The sequence below is a fragment of the Neopsephotus bourkii genome, unplaced genomic scaffold, assembly GCF_033783945.1.
Source record: "Neopsephotus bourkii isolate Nb327-2 ecotype Australia unplaced genomic scaffold, CSIRO-AGI_Nbou_v1 NB_1036, whole genome shotgun sequence".
Lineage (NCBI taxonomy): Eukaryota > Metazoa > Chordata > Aves > Psittaciformes > Psittacidae > Neopsephotus > Neopsephotus bourkii.
In genome coordinates, this window is record NW_026901525.1 from 3,773,636 (window position 1) to 3,787,183 (window position 13,548).

The 13,548-nt window shown below is 48.0% G+C and overlaps 1 protein-coding gene across 1 annotated transcript in view; it reads left to right on the top strand.

Moving 5' to 3' along the window:
* Nucleotides 1-515: 515 nt before the first annotated feature.
* CSMD2 (CUB and Sushi multiple domains 2) overlaps nucleotides 516-13,548 on the top strand; it is a 285,979-nt gene continuing 272,946 nt past the window's right edge. The window contains exon 1 of the mRNA XM_061360820.1: nucleotides 516-595. The gene's annotated coding sequence lies outside the window, so the exon portion shown is untranslated. The remainder of the gene's footprint in view (nucleotides 596-13,548) is intronic.

Here is a 13,548-nt window from a genome sequence, read left to right on the forward strand (position 1 = left end):
ACAGAGCACGAGTAGGCACAGCAGAGGCTACAACACCCGCCTGACCCCCAACAGAAGGCACAAGCAGGCACACAGACTTACCCTACCTTCATGTGAAGGGGCTCTTCCTGAGGAGGATTCAGCTGCTTCAGGCGAGCAGAACCAGGACCCTGGTACCAACAGGCAAGGAGCCATGGGCGAGCTGCGGGGCTGCCAGCTCTGAGATGCTCCCCAACCCCACCTCCAGCTGTAGCCGTTTCACTGCAAACAAGGTCCCAGCAGCCTGCGGGGCAGGGTTAAATTTGGGTGGCTCAGGTGCAACCCCTTTGTAATCAGACACAGGTGCCAGCGGGGGCCATTAGGGCGGTGATTAGTGAAGCTATAAGAGCTTTGAAAGGAAGGTGCGAGAAGCTGATGAGTGGCACAAGGAGGCGCGGTTGCTGCTCGGGCTCGGTGCGAACTCCGCGCCACTGCGGCCGGGCAGGAAGAGGAGGAGCGCGACAGGGATGGGGTGCGCGCAGTGAGCGCGCCTGGAAAGTTCTGCGCGGTGCGGAGGCATCGAGGGGTGCTGGGGCCTGCGCGGAGCCGCCTCGAGGAGCGCATCTGGAGCTCAAAGGTGCGGTTTAAGCTTTATTTTGGTTCTGGGGAGGCCCTGCCGGACCCCGGGGGATGCTGGCGGCTGTAGAGAGCGGGCTGTGGGAGCCATGGCTTTCCCACGGTGTCTCGTGTGGGTAGGCTGCTGGCTTCTTGTCCGAGGCTCCTATGGGGGGTAATTTATATGGTGTGTGTTAACCTGCCCGAGGGGAGGCTGAGCTGAGCTCTTAGGCAGAAGCTCTTCCCTGTGAGGGTGCTGAGGCGCTGGCACAGGGTGCCCAGAGAAGCTGTGGCTGCCCCATCCCTGGCAGTGCTCAAGGCCAGGTCGGACACAGGGGCTTGGAGCAAGCTGCTCCAGTGGAAGGGGTCCCTGCCTGTGGCAGGGGTTGGAGCTGGAGGAGCTTTAAGGCCCCTTCCAACCCAAGCCAGGCTGGGATGTGATGATTTTGGAGGCATGGGTGGCTGCCTTGCAGCGTGTGTTGCCGGGTTTACCAGGCACGCATCCCTGGCAAGTGTGCTGGCTCCACTGGGAGGCATTTCTTTCCATGCAGTTCTTGAGCAGCATCCAGGGATGCCTCACTGGAGTCAATTGCAGGGTTGTTAGTATGCATACACCATGGCAGCTTCTCCAAACATGCACCCCAAGTGTTAATAAGCAGAGTAAACAGCACAAGCCTCCACGCTGAGCTGCTGCAGCTCCTAATAGCCAAAACCTGTCAGAGTTAATGTTTGCTATCTAAACAATCTGCTGACTATGGTTCCTATTCTTCTCTGTATCGTCCTCCCCCCCAGCTGATGAGCCACTGATGCTGTTCTTTACTTCCAGCACTGTTCATTCATCATACTTAGTTTAACTTCATAAATACCATATCTGTTCACTTATACTGTGATCTTTTTCTTAGCTTACAGGACAAATGTTTGGCTGTTGGTGGCAACAGTTAACGAAGAGTTAATGAGTAATGAACAATCGATTTGTCCCACCTCTTGAGGGCAGTGAAGGCAGGCCTTCTGAAGATCCCCTGGGTGCATACTGGGGTTGTTCAGTTTTACTGAGCAATCCGAGTCCTGAATGGGAACCACAATCATTCATTATTAAAATAGCGAGAGCTGTGAGTGTTGACCTGGGCTCTAAATCAGTGCTAAGCAATCACAACACAGTGCTAACCTCCTCTTAGCTCTGTGAAGTGCTCCCTAGCAGTGCAAAGGGGCACAGGACAGAAGTGGCCATGTAGGTATTATTTAGTAATGAGCTTTAAATTGGGGGTGGGTTTGAAATAACCACCTAGTGCAAAGTCTGTGTTTATAATTTTCTGCATTGAGATGTCGCTTGCCTGAATTCCAGCTCAGACTGGAGAGCTGCGAGAGAAGGGAAGTTGTGCTACTTGAAGTAGGAAATAAAGCTAGCAGTGCAGGTTGGCTTATTCTGGTGGAGGCTTGGGGGGAAAGGTGGGAGCATCTGAAAGAATCCCTGATGAGCCTCTCCCTTTGCATAGAAACATACAAATAAGATGAGTTTTGAAGCCATATGGAGAATCTCACTTTGTTCAAGCAGCATCTTAATATCTGCTGGTTACCTCTTATGGCTAAAATCAGAGATTACCAGCATTATGCTTCTTCAGTGTATTTTGAAACCTGTTTTTATTCCAGGAATGACTGTGATTCATTGGGTATAGCGTTACAGGTCTGTGTGAAAGTTTTCAATAGAACTGGTGTAATGTAGAGCCACATTCCAGTAAAGATCATAATGGCATCTTTAGAGAAAGCTGGAACACCCAATTAATCTGTGCACAGAAGCCAGCACTAGGGAAGCACAGGTGCTCAGGCACATTTCAGAGGCACTTAAGGATGGAATGGTTAAGGGAAGTGGTGAGGGGCAAAGCTCTTATCCCAGAGTGGTCCCTGTTGCAAAGCTGAACTGGGCTATAAGCAAAGTGAGCAATTGCTGGAGCTTCCTCTACCAGGGCTGCTTGAACCCTTTCTAGATGTAGTCTGTCCTTGTGACTGAGGTGTTTGTAGCTTTACAGACCTGGCAGTGCAGCTGTTGGCAGCAAAACTGCTAAATACACAAAAGTCTCTTGTTTCTGGTATGTGTTGGTCCTGGGAGAATCCATCCAAGGAAGCTTCATTAATCAAGAGAACCCCCAAACAGTCTGAAGATTATTTTAATGGGATAGTTATAGCTAATGTAACAAGACATATTCAACCCAGAAAATGTGAACTAAATCCAGACATGGGAATTAAATGAGAGTATATGAGGTAACTTAATTATTTACCTAACTCTGTGCTGTAGATGTACCTGGGGGCTCTCGCTGTTTCCCCATAAGCAAAGAGCAGCTTTGAGTCTGCATAGCATTTAATTTAGTTTGAGTGAAATGTGAATAAATATAGCAACAGAAGTAAAATCTTCATTAGAGAGCAGGTGTGCTGCTCTCCTCTTTAACATGCCACATTAATTTGGCCTGCAGCAGTCGCAGCTGCCCCCACTGAAGTGGAGAACCTTGAAAATAAAGGTACAAGAGCGGGAAGGCAGTCTCTGTGGAGGTATTTCCCATTGGTATTGCTTAGTGTGCTTTGGGTATTTAGATGCAGCTTTCATTTGAAAGGGGTTGCCAAACAGTTGTACTCGGGCTACTTCAAAGCAGTACTCCGAAAAGAAAGCTGCTTTCTTCTTGTGTCCCAGAGGAGGTAGAGGAGGGGCTGTTCAGACAGAGAACACAATCTGCAGCTGAACGTCTCCTCCCTTGTCTGCTGCTGGGCGCTGCTGTGATGCAGGATGGTTTTTATTCTGTGTTGGAATCTCTGAGCAAATTCAGCCTGGGAAACCTCAGTCTACCCATAGGCTCTGGTATGGGGTAGTCCCACTCATTGGCTCTTATGAGGACACGGTCCAACACTGCAGCCTCTGGTCCTGATTTTCAGAAAGCTTAAATCAGTAGATGACTCCAGAAGTACTGGTGAGGAGGGAAGCAGGCAGGAAAGGGGATAACGGAGGGTGGTGTCTGTTGGTAGGAACCAGAGCTGCTGGGCAGCTTCTAGTTGAAATCTGAGAACGCAGGTCACTTACATGTTTCAAGAGACCTTTTCCTGTTCCAAGGTTATTTATTTAAGCTAAAATTTTGCACTGGGAAGAGGTGGTGGTTTTGGCTTTGCTCTTCCTGGCCATGTCTGTTCTCAGTGAAAAAGATGCTTTTCTTTCTCTGTTCCAGGTTTTCCTTACATTCTAACACTTGGGGTAGAGTTTTTTTTCCTAAAAAGCATTGTTCTGGCTGACAGTTCAGAAGAGCTCTTGCAGTGAGGGCGATAAGGTGCCATGAGAAGCAGTTTCTTAGGAAGCACAAAGGGTGGGAGAATCACTCCTGCTTAAGCGGAGAAGAGGAGGGGTATTGGGAAAGGGGTAAGCTTTGTTTACAGGCTCCTGAGCAAAGGTGATAGAGATGAGCAGTGAAAAGTTCAGCAATGATAAACTTGTTAAAAGTTGCCCTTGACTGCTTACAGGCATAATTTTAATTTAAATGTAATAAAAACCTAAAAGGGAAAATTAAGCTGCGGAAAGCAGTTAAAAAGCCTGTCTGAAGACAGCTGCAAGATGGTTTTATTCCAAGCAAATATAAGAAAACTGTTTGGGTTTTTTATTGTCAAACAATAATAGTGCCTCCATTTATACAATGCCTTTTACTACCAAATCTTTCATATATTGCTTCCAAAACAACACAAAAGTTGATTTATTTTTAAGCCCTGTCCTCATAACCCTTTTCTTCCCAGCGGCGCAGCATCTCTTCACCATGGCAGTGAGTTACTGTGGGCTGAGCACAGGGTTCTGTAAGTGGGAAGCCTGTTTGGCTGGGTCAAAAGAAAGCAGGGACTCTGCTTCTCCCCATCAGCCTGTACCCTTGGTGCGGAGCCTGATGGCAGTGCTCTGACATGAAACCATTTACTATGTGGGGCCCATGGCAACACAAGTTAGATTGAGAGTTGAAGGAGGCTTGTTCTGCCCAGGGTACCCTTTATCTCAGTTGGTGTGTTTTGTTCTTTCTTCAGGCAATCCCTTTCCTAGCTGCTTGGTAGACTTTTTCTCAGACCATGTTATGTCCAGATGGTAGTGGATGTGCTCCCTGCATTCACAACTCTTTCTGCAGTCATTTTAGCATAGGCAGATCCATGGGAGATCTGCGTATTCCACTTCCCTTGACTTCCCTAGCAGGCCTGAAGATGATCTGCTTGCTTCTCTTGCAGTAGAAAAACAGAGCTGTTTTCTATAGCATATCCTCTAACAATCCCACTGCTCTCCACAGAGGATAAAGAATACTTTTACTGTGACACGGGTCACAGAGAGAGAACCTTGTCGGATCTCAGGATCTGACAACACGTGGAAAGGTTAGTCAGCGTAACCCATAGATCATTTGGCTTGGGGGAATTGAGGCATGTGAGGTCTCAGAGGTGTGCGGGTAAATCTCTTTGACCTCAGCTGCAGATGTGAGGCCATAGTCACAGCTCTGCACAATACAAAGGATCTTGTGCAGCTACTCCAATGAAGTGGGTTTTTCTGGCCTGCTCTTTGGGAGGTCAGAACACTGCAATAAGGAGGTTGGTTTGTCCTTGTTTGTTCTGACTACCTTGACTTTCTGCTCACATTTAGAAATATGAATGGGCAAGAAGGCTCTTGATGTGGGAAGGAGCAAAAGCAACAGAAGTTTCAGGTGGGAGTGGGAGGCAAAGTGGGACAGTTCAGTGTAGTTATGGTAGTGGCACTGGGGAGTGTGATCTTAGTTGGGCTCTTGCTGTGTTAGGTGGTATTTAGCAAGAGTCAAACCTGACTTATCAGATGGCATCGGTGCTGGACCGGAGTCACCCAGGAGGCTTTGTGGTACCTGTGTCTTTGTGGTATCTGTGATGGCCAGAACATCAGGACAGACCTCATTCTGGTTACATGCTAGCCTTGCAGATAAATCAAGAAGGCCCAGATGAAGCTTGCTAGCACAGTGAGAAACAAACCAGTTGTGACATGATGTCAGAGCATCCAGAGGAAGAGTTAGCCCTGAATAGCTAATTTCAGACTTGAGGCTATAGCAGGTAGCCTGTTGTGTTCAGGTTCCCCTTTGAATTCCTTAAGTATCTGCTGCCTCATGTTAGGAAAGCAAGCCAATGGCAGAACCTAAAGAATCCTGATTTTAAGCTTTGTGCTTGAAAGGCAGGAATTGAATCTTTCCCTGGGTGAGGAACTTGAAATCTACAGCTGATTAGTAACTGCTGTAAAATAGTGTTTTAGTCTAAAAATGCTGACAGAGAATCTAATGCATCTTATGGGGGGCATCCAGCTTAATTAAGTTTTGAAGAGTCTGTAATCCTTGGACAAAGGGCTCTGTGTAAATGTAATATGCAATGGCTACTATTAATGCAAGCTGTTCTGATTTCATGTGGACTGGGGACATGAGATGCTTTAAAAGAATCACTGTGGTGGCTCTCCTTTCAAAAGGAGAGATTGGGAACCTGGCTTATGATGTGGTCACATAAGGCAGAAGACTTGAAGACCTCTGCCTCCTGGGGTGGATGTGAGACTTGGGCTTCTGAGCCTCTTTCCCTGCTGCTTGGGAGCAATCAGATCACTCCAGCTGTCAGAGTGAGTCTGTATCTTAAGCAATTATGTTAACTGCAGGGACCACAGCCCGTCAGTAACTGCCAGTTGCTTGATGTGCATCAGTTACTAAGTAGTATTAGTTTAATCCATGAGAGAGTGGCTATTGCGCTAGTGCAACGTGCTAGCAGCATGGGCACAGTTAACTTCAGCTGATGAAGCAGTACCTCATCCATGAGTGTCCACATGCAGATTTGTCATCTGCTGCCCTGATGACAGTAACAGGGTTTGAGTTATAGCTCTTGTGTGGCTGGCTGTATGTGCCCTGAAGGACAGGATCTTGCGGTACTTCGGAACAGCAAGGATGTCATAGAGACTTAAAGCTGCCTAACCTTGTGTTGAACAAGTGTGAAGGACACGAGCTGCTGCTGGCCTGGCTGGGAAGCTGCCTTTCTCCCAGGGCAGCAACCTGTCTGTCCTGAGGCAAGAGAGAGGAGCTCTTCTGTAGTGCCATCCTCATTAACACCTGTGCTACTGCAAGGAGCTCTAGTGCTGCTGATTGTAAGGGCTGCTTTTTACCCTGTGTGTTTACTGAGGGGAGCATGAAGTCAGGTCACTTCACCCCCGTGTGCTGGCCTGTTTGTCCCTGCTGAGGCTGGCTGCTGTGCTGCCTGGCTTTGGAGGAAGCTTGCTCTGAGCGCATCCTACCCACTGAGCCAGAGCAGAGAGAGATGACCCCAACCTCAGGTTTTCCATCCCTGCTGCCTCCTGCCAGTGGCACTTGGCGGCTGCCTCGGAAGCTAGAGGAACAGAAAGATTAGGAAGTGGAGAGGTTAGCGATGTGAGCATGGGGTGCCTCTTGGAGCTGCGTGGAGAGCACTGGGAAGTGACAGAACTTCTAGTGCTCCTCGCTGGGGCTAGGCAGGAACATATGGGCCTCGCATGCATGGGTTGTCCCTGTCTGTTGTTGGAGTAATTGCTCATCTGGCTGAAAGCCATTCCAATTCAGATGTTGAAAAGGAGCTGCTGGTGACACTTTCCAGGTTTCAGTCCTCCCCCCTCACCACCTTCTTGCTGTCCTAATTAGATTTAATATTAAACTAGAACATGGAAGACATTGTCATAGAGGTTTAATTGGATACACGTAAGCCGCCTTCTAATTTGTGAGGTCATTAGCAAGGCAGAATAAATAGAAATGAGTTTGTGGAGGCTGGAATGTTTGAGGAATTGGCATTTTAAGCATGGGGCTATTCCTTAAGTGAGCACGTTGTGTGCTGAGTGGGCTTGGCAGCGTTTTTGTCTAAACCTAGCATTTGAACAGCATCACATGTAGTGGTGCCAAGTGTGGCAGTTGTACTTGTTTGTGCTCTGGGAGTCTGCAGTGCCAATCCGAGAGCTGGGATCCCCTGTTCTCCTTCCAGCATCATGGGACGTCCATCTAATGCACATCTGAATTTACAGACTGAGGCCTTGCCGTATGGCTTGTGCTGTCCTGGGGGCTGTGTTGGCAGGTGTGATGTTGGGGTAGAAGTTCAGTTTCAGATGTGTCTGGGGTCGCTAGGCATTTCAGCAGGCTGGGCACCAGAAGGTCTGATTTGCTCTGGTTCAGGAGAGGCTAAAAGGTTTGGCTCTGAATGTTAATAGGTTTATCTTTCTATATGAGGATCCAGAAGGGATGGAGTACCAAGGTTTTATATGGAATAGAGGTCATTATTGGTCCTTGCGTTGCAGTGAGCGTGTGGTGGAGCTGGGCTCCAGTGTTCACAGTGTAGTGCTGTAGTACATGTGAATCCAAAATACTGCTGTTTTGTAAGGAAACAAAGAACCCTCCCGTAGTTGTGGGTTTGTTCATTTGAAAGCCTTGAATAATAATTCCTGCTGAAAATAAAGAAGGAATTGAAAGCCCCTCTTGGGGTGAGCGCTTCCTTCACCAGCCCCACATACTTCGTGTTTCTTGGCCATGCGCTCCACGCTGCCCCTCAATTTCAGGCAAGGGGAGGTTTTCCATTAAGGTGGGGTTTTTTAGAAGGCAAAAACTTGAGCAGTAGTTGTGCATTTGCTTGATGAATCTTCCTCCCAGCATATGTTCAGTGCTTGGATGAATGAGTTATTTAAGTGTATTTGAAGGTTATGACAGACACCTGTAAACAGACAGATATTGATAAAAATGTCATTTGGAACCAGATACCTGCCTTTCTTGCAATCCAATTACTACTGATGGCGAGCAGCCCAGAACTAGCAGCAAAGTGCATTAACCCAAACTGTGATGGACAGGCTGTCCTTAGAGCGAACATGATCAGGGCCTTATTTACTCTTGCTTTGATGTAACTCTGGGAGTTAATGGAGTTATTTGTAATTTACACCAGAGCCAACCAGGGCTGACTTCAGATCTGTATCTATAGGCTTATGGTGGACTTCAGAAAGCACAGTGTACCAGCTAAATGGTGCTGAGGCCAGTAGCTGAAGACTCCAGTGTTACCTGCTCCTGAATTGTCCTCTTTGAAGGGCTTCCTCCAGACAAGTCAGTTCACTGTGGAAGATGCTTTGGTTTTTGCTGCACTGTAACTAGCAGCCAAAACTGCCTATAGCTGCATGTGCTGCACTTGTATGCGCATGGAAGGAGCTGTGAGACTGCTCTTGATCGGGGCTGCTTTCACTGGGGGTAGTCAGGCATAAACAGATGTGGTCATAGACAGTTGACTGCTTTTGCCTACTGCCTCTCCAAGATCTCCCCAAAGCTTGTGAAATAGGATTGCTTTCTGCTATGATGCGAGCTGCGGTGTTTGGGTACCATTGAGCTGTTAGTGCTTTTTAATTGGACAGAGCTCTCAGATTCCATTTCCTATTACTGTTCTTAACCTCTTAGTGTTCTGAGTCATCTCACTCTGGTTATGTTTCTCCAAGCTGGAGAGTAATATAATGTGAGTGGAAGTGGTGCTGTTGTGCAGTTGTCTAGTTAGGGTGAAGTCCAGAATGACTGGAAATGAAACGGTTATTTGGTGGTAATCCTGGCTTTCAGAGAAGTAAAACCCAAAAGACAAGGTTAATAGAAGGTGTGTTTAATCTGGATTGCTCTTATTTCCTGTTCTGTAAGTTTGTGTTCCATGCAGGTGCTTGGTTTGTATCTTTGTGCTGTCAATAAACCCAATGCGTTTGAGCAGACAGGATTAATGCAGATTTTAAGGGCTATATTTAGAAGTAATTTAGCTATCATCAGTCAGAAGGGTGGGGAGAGATGTGATAGTTATTCATACTGATTGAATATTCTATTGATAGAGATATTTATTAACCCTAAACATGGCTTTCAGGTCTCAAACAAGAAAGAAACCCCTTAGAATTCAGATGAAGGGAGATTCAAGTGGAGAAATGAGCTGGGAGGGAAGTAGCAGGCGAGCTGATGAGGCAGACCACTCTAGCTGGCTGGGTGGCGCTGGAGCAAGTGCTATGTAACATGATACATAACCCTGTGATGCTGCAGGAGGGGGGGTATTGACACCTGGGTGATGGGTTTCTTTTGCTGATGGTGCAGGTGTTCAGTGTACTTGGGATCTGTTGAATTTCCCTTCCCAAGCAAGCAAGGAATGCACTTGCCCAGAGGTAACTTTCTTTTGGTTTGATTTCTTTCCATAGATATGACGGGGAGGGAATGGTCTGTGAGGGAGTGATCTCTGCCTTGTGCACAAGCAAGGTCAGTGTGCTCCTGCTCTGATTGATGGCCATTAGGCTAAGGAGCCATGAGACGGGAGGAATTCAGTAGGAGCGCAAATGCCCCTCACTCACTGTAATTTCATTTCAGTTTCTGAAGACTCTGCCCTGCCCTCCCTGCTCTCTCATTGCATTTCCTGAACAGAGATTTCATTTCAGATCGTGCAGCCAGCACTTCACACTTTTAGGAACATTTATAAAATGGAATTACCAGAAATAATCACGGTAATTAACATACAGAGTTATAAGGAGGAAGATTAATTACAAAGATGCAATTCATCTGCAAAACAGAAACCATGAGGAAAGCTTGAAGAGGTTAGCAGCAGTGAGGTACGCTTGGAACTGCACACCCAAGCAGTCAGCCTATGCTGCTGCACAGCCTGAGCCTCTTGGGGAAAGGGAAGGAAACTGAGGCACTGAGAGGGAAAGCGGCTGATCTGTTATCCAGAAAATGAGCCAGGTGGGACTGGGACCTGCAAGACCTGACTGTGCGCCTTGCTCTGAACAGGGCACAGAAATCCTTTTTCATTGTACTGAGTGTTTTCTGCATTAGGGCTTTTAAAAGGTGCTCAGGACATCAGTGGCACTGCTGAGAAATGAATGTGTCTGCTGCACTCCTGTGTGGTGCCTGCTCCAGCATGCCTTTCAGCGCTGTGCATTGGTGTACATGGGCAGAGGAGCTGCCAGTTCAGTGCAACAGTCTATTGAATTGCTCTGTGTTGTTTTATGAAGGGAGGAGGGTTTGGGAGGTTATGGTAGGCAACAGAATGGTGCTCGTTCCAGGGCAGGAGTTCCTGGTTTATTATAGTGATTGTAGGGGAGGGCTGATTCCTACAACTAATTGCCTTCTTTTCCTTCTGAAGGTGCAGGCAGTTACTAGGGGCAGTGATTAACACTATAGAAGCAAGGTCAAACCCAAGAACGTTACCCACTAAGTCACTTTCCCAAAAGTCATGTCAAATTGTTGCCTTAGAGTAGCTCAGAAAAAAAGAAGAGGCAACGGATGATGAGCTGCTTGAATTATGTAAATGCTCAGGTATCCATGGGTTTGACCTTTTTGCAGATGTAATTTAGCATTCAAGACACTGTCATCTCACTGCCAAAGTCAAATTAGATGCTTGCTACTGCAATTGATAGCTGATAGCCGATCTCCTTCAAGAACAGGCAGTACAGAAAGGCAGGTGATGCTGTTTGCTACAGCAATGGGAAGCTGCATTTTTAAATATAAAGTGGTTGAAGAGTTTTGGATCCAATTCAGATGAGCAGTATGCTCTTATAAAAACATGCACCTGCTTCTTCAGGTCATTATACCCCTTCTATTTATGCACTGCGGTCCTGTAAGATGGCTCTGGGCTCAGCAGCTCTCCAGGATTGTCTCACCTTGGGCTTGCTTCTTTCCAGCAGGATGGCTCTGGGCCAAGCGTGTTCCGAGCCACGGGAGCAGGGGGCAGTGACGCCATTGCCACGTTGCCCAGAACTGCTGTGCTTCCATCTAGCAGTCGGCGATGGAAGGTGGCCTAGCCCCAGGGAGAGCTTTCTCTGAGTGATGCCAGGCATTGTACAGCTCCAGTGCAGGTGCAGGAGTGGTGTGTGTGCCCGAAGCAGTGACACAGATGAAGCGCTAAGCTCTGCACAGTCCAAAAATCTCTGCAAACTACTGATGTCCATAGCGTGCGGGTTATGTACCGATGTAAACCTTGCTACCTCCATCTGCCAACCCAGTCCCATCCGTGCTAGCAATAAAGAAACAAGCAACCCCCCCTTCTGTTGCGCTGCGAGCTTGGCTGCCTGCCTGAGGTTGCTCCTGTTCCCAGTGTGCCAGGTGGCTGAGCCAATTGCCTTCCCACCAGGTTTGATCCAAATAGCATCGCCAGCCTCCCTTCATCCTGAATCAGTGTCTGCTGTAGTAAATAGAAATGGCTCTGAAGAAACACCTGCTCTCTCTGGCCCCCGTTTGACTGCAGCATCTGGAAAAGGCCCCTACTCCGCTGGGGCTGGTACCTCACTTTACCTGTCCTGGTCCCCAGCCCTGCTGAGGCATTCCTCTTTTTGCTGATACCAGCGAGGCTTCCCTGAAGTTGTGGTTGCTTAGTAACACTTCCTGGCTAGGACAGAGCTGTCCCAAGACTTCAGCTCCTTTCCTAGCTGAGAGCAGTTCAGATGTTCCTCTGTCTTCATACCAGTAAAGCTCCACTGCTTGCGCAGGAGCTCAGGCAGCAGAAGCTCTGTGTGAGCTGCCTGGCTTGCCCGATTGAAAACGTGCCTGCTCCTGTTGGTGTACAAAGGACAACCAAAATGCAGGTCTTGAGCAGCAATATTGGCGTTTTCCGGTAGCCCGTGCCAGTTAGCAAATGACTGCAAAAGAGCAGCAGTGAAATATGAGGCTCTGTTTGTCTGCCGAGGCTCGGAAGAGCTCTGCAGTCTGCTGTTAGCGTTTTTCCTCAGCATTAGCCCAGTAACTTCCCTAAAGTTGCTCTGTTTCCACAGGAACAAAGGAGAGCCAAAGCTGGCTCCAGATTCCTGCCTGTAATTGCTCCTCTGCTGCTGCCAAGAGTTAACTTCTAATCTGGTACAAATTGCTGCTGTTGAGTGCTTTCCACCCTGTGCCTTCAGCACAGCTCTTCCTACCCAACTGAATCCTTCTCCCTTTCTGAAGGGCGGTTTGCTGGGCATGGGGGGGTGCTTCGGTCCTCACCACTGAACTGGGTTTCTGTGCCCAGATGAGGGCCCTCACCTGGACCCAGCTGTGCTGCCTTCACTGTTTCACAGTTCGCTTCAGATGCGGGGTTTAGATTTCATGCTTCAGTGTTTTTTCCTTCCCCGTTGCGTGGCCATTTGTGAAGTGAAGGTGAGTTGCAGGATGTGTTCCTCCCAGGTGTGCAAAGAGGACAAATGCTGAGCATAATTGGAAGCTTGTTTGCCCTGCTTGATGCATTCATAATGTTTGAGTGGCTTTCACAGATTGCTTTCTGCCACTTTTTGCAGTTCATCCTGCTGCACATGGAAGTTTTGGGGAGCTGCATCCCTGGGTCCCTGTCCTCTGGGACAGGAGTCCCTGGGTGGAATTTTCACATGTTCCCAGAGAGGCATCCTCCTGGTAAAGGGCTGGGCTTTAAAAGGGAGATGATTGCAACCGTAAACCCATGTGTGAATTGGTTTGTCCTTTGGCAAGGACAAGAGCATGCAGAGTGATGTGGTGCTGCCCAGTTGCAGCGTGTCTGATGAGCATGGCGACAGTCTGTGCTGGTTGAGGGGTCCCGGTTCCTGGGGAGGCTTTCCAGTGAGAAAGAACATACTTAGGTTTTGTGGCCACCCTGTGCTCCCCTCTCTGGCAGTGGCTCAGGGTGGCAGTGAATCTGTGCTGCAAAGAGCTTGTGTGACTTCAACCAAGGAATCACTCAGTGAGTTGGCTTTTCCCTGCTATAGGAACAGGGATGTGAATTGCCTCCATGGCCTATGAAGGGTGAGCTCTTGCAAGCTCAGTCTCTGCCCATTACTTGATACCAGGATAGTGTCCCATCATCTTTAAGCTGTGCTGTTACACACTGATGGATTGACCAGAAGCTAGGACAGATTGCCTTCATCTAGACTCTTCATAATTTCTCAGCCTTGTCTTCGTCAAGCAGCAAGCATCTCTTGAGTCTGCTTTTTGATGAAAATCCAAGTGTTCATGTTTTAGAGCAAATAACAGGTAAAGA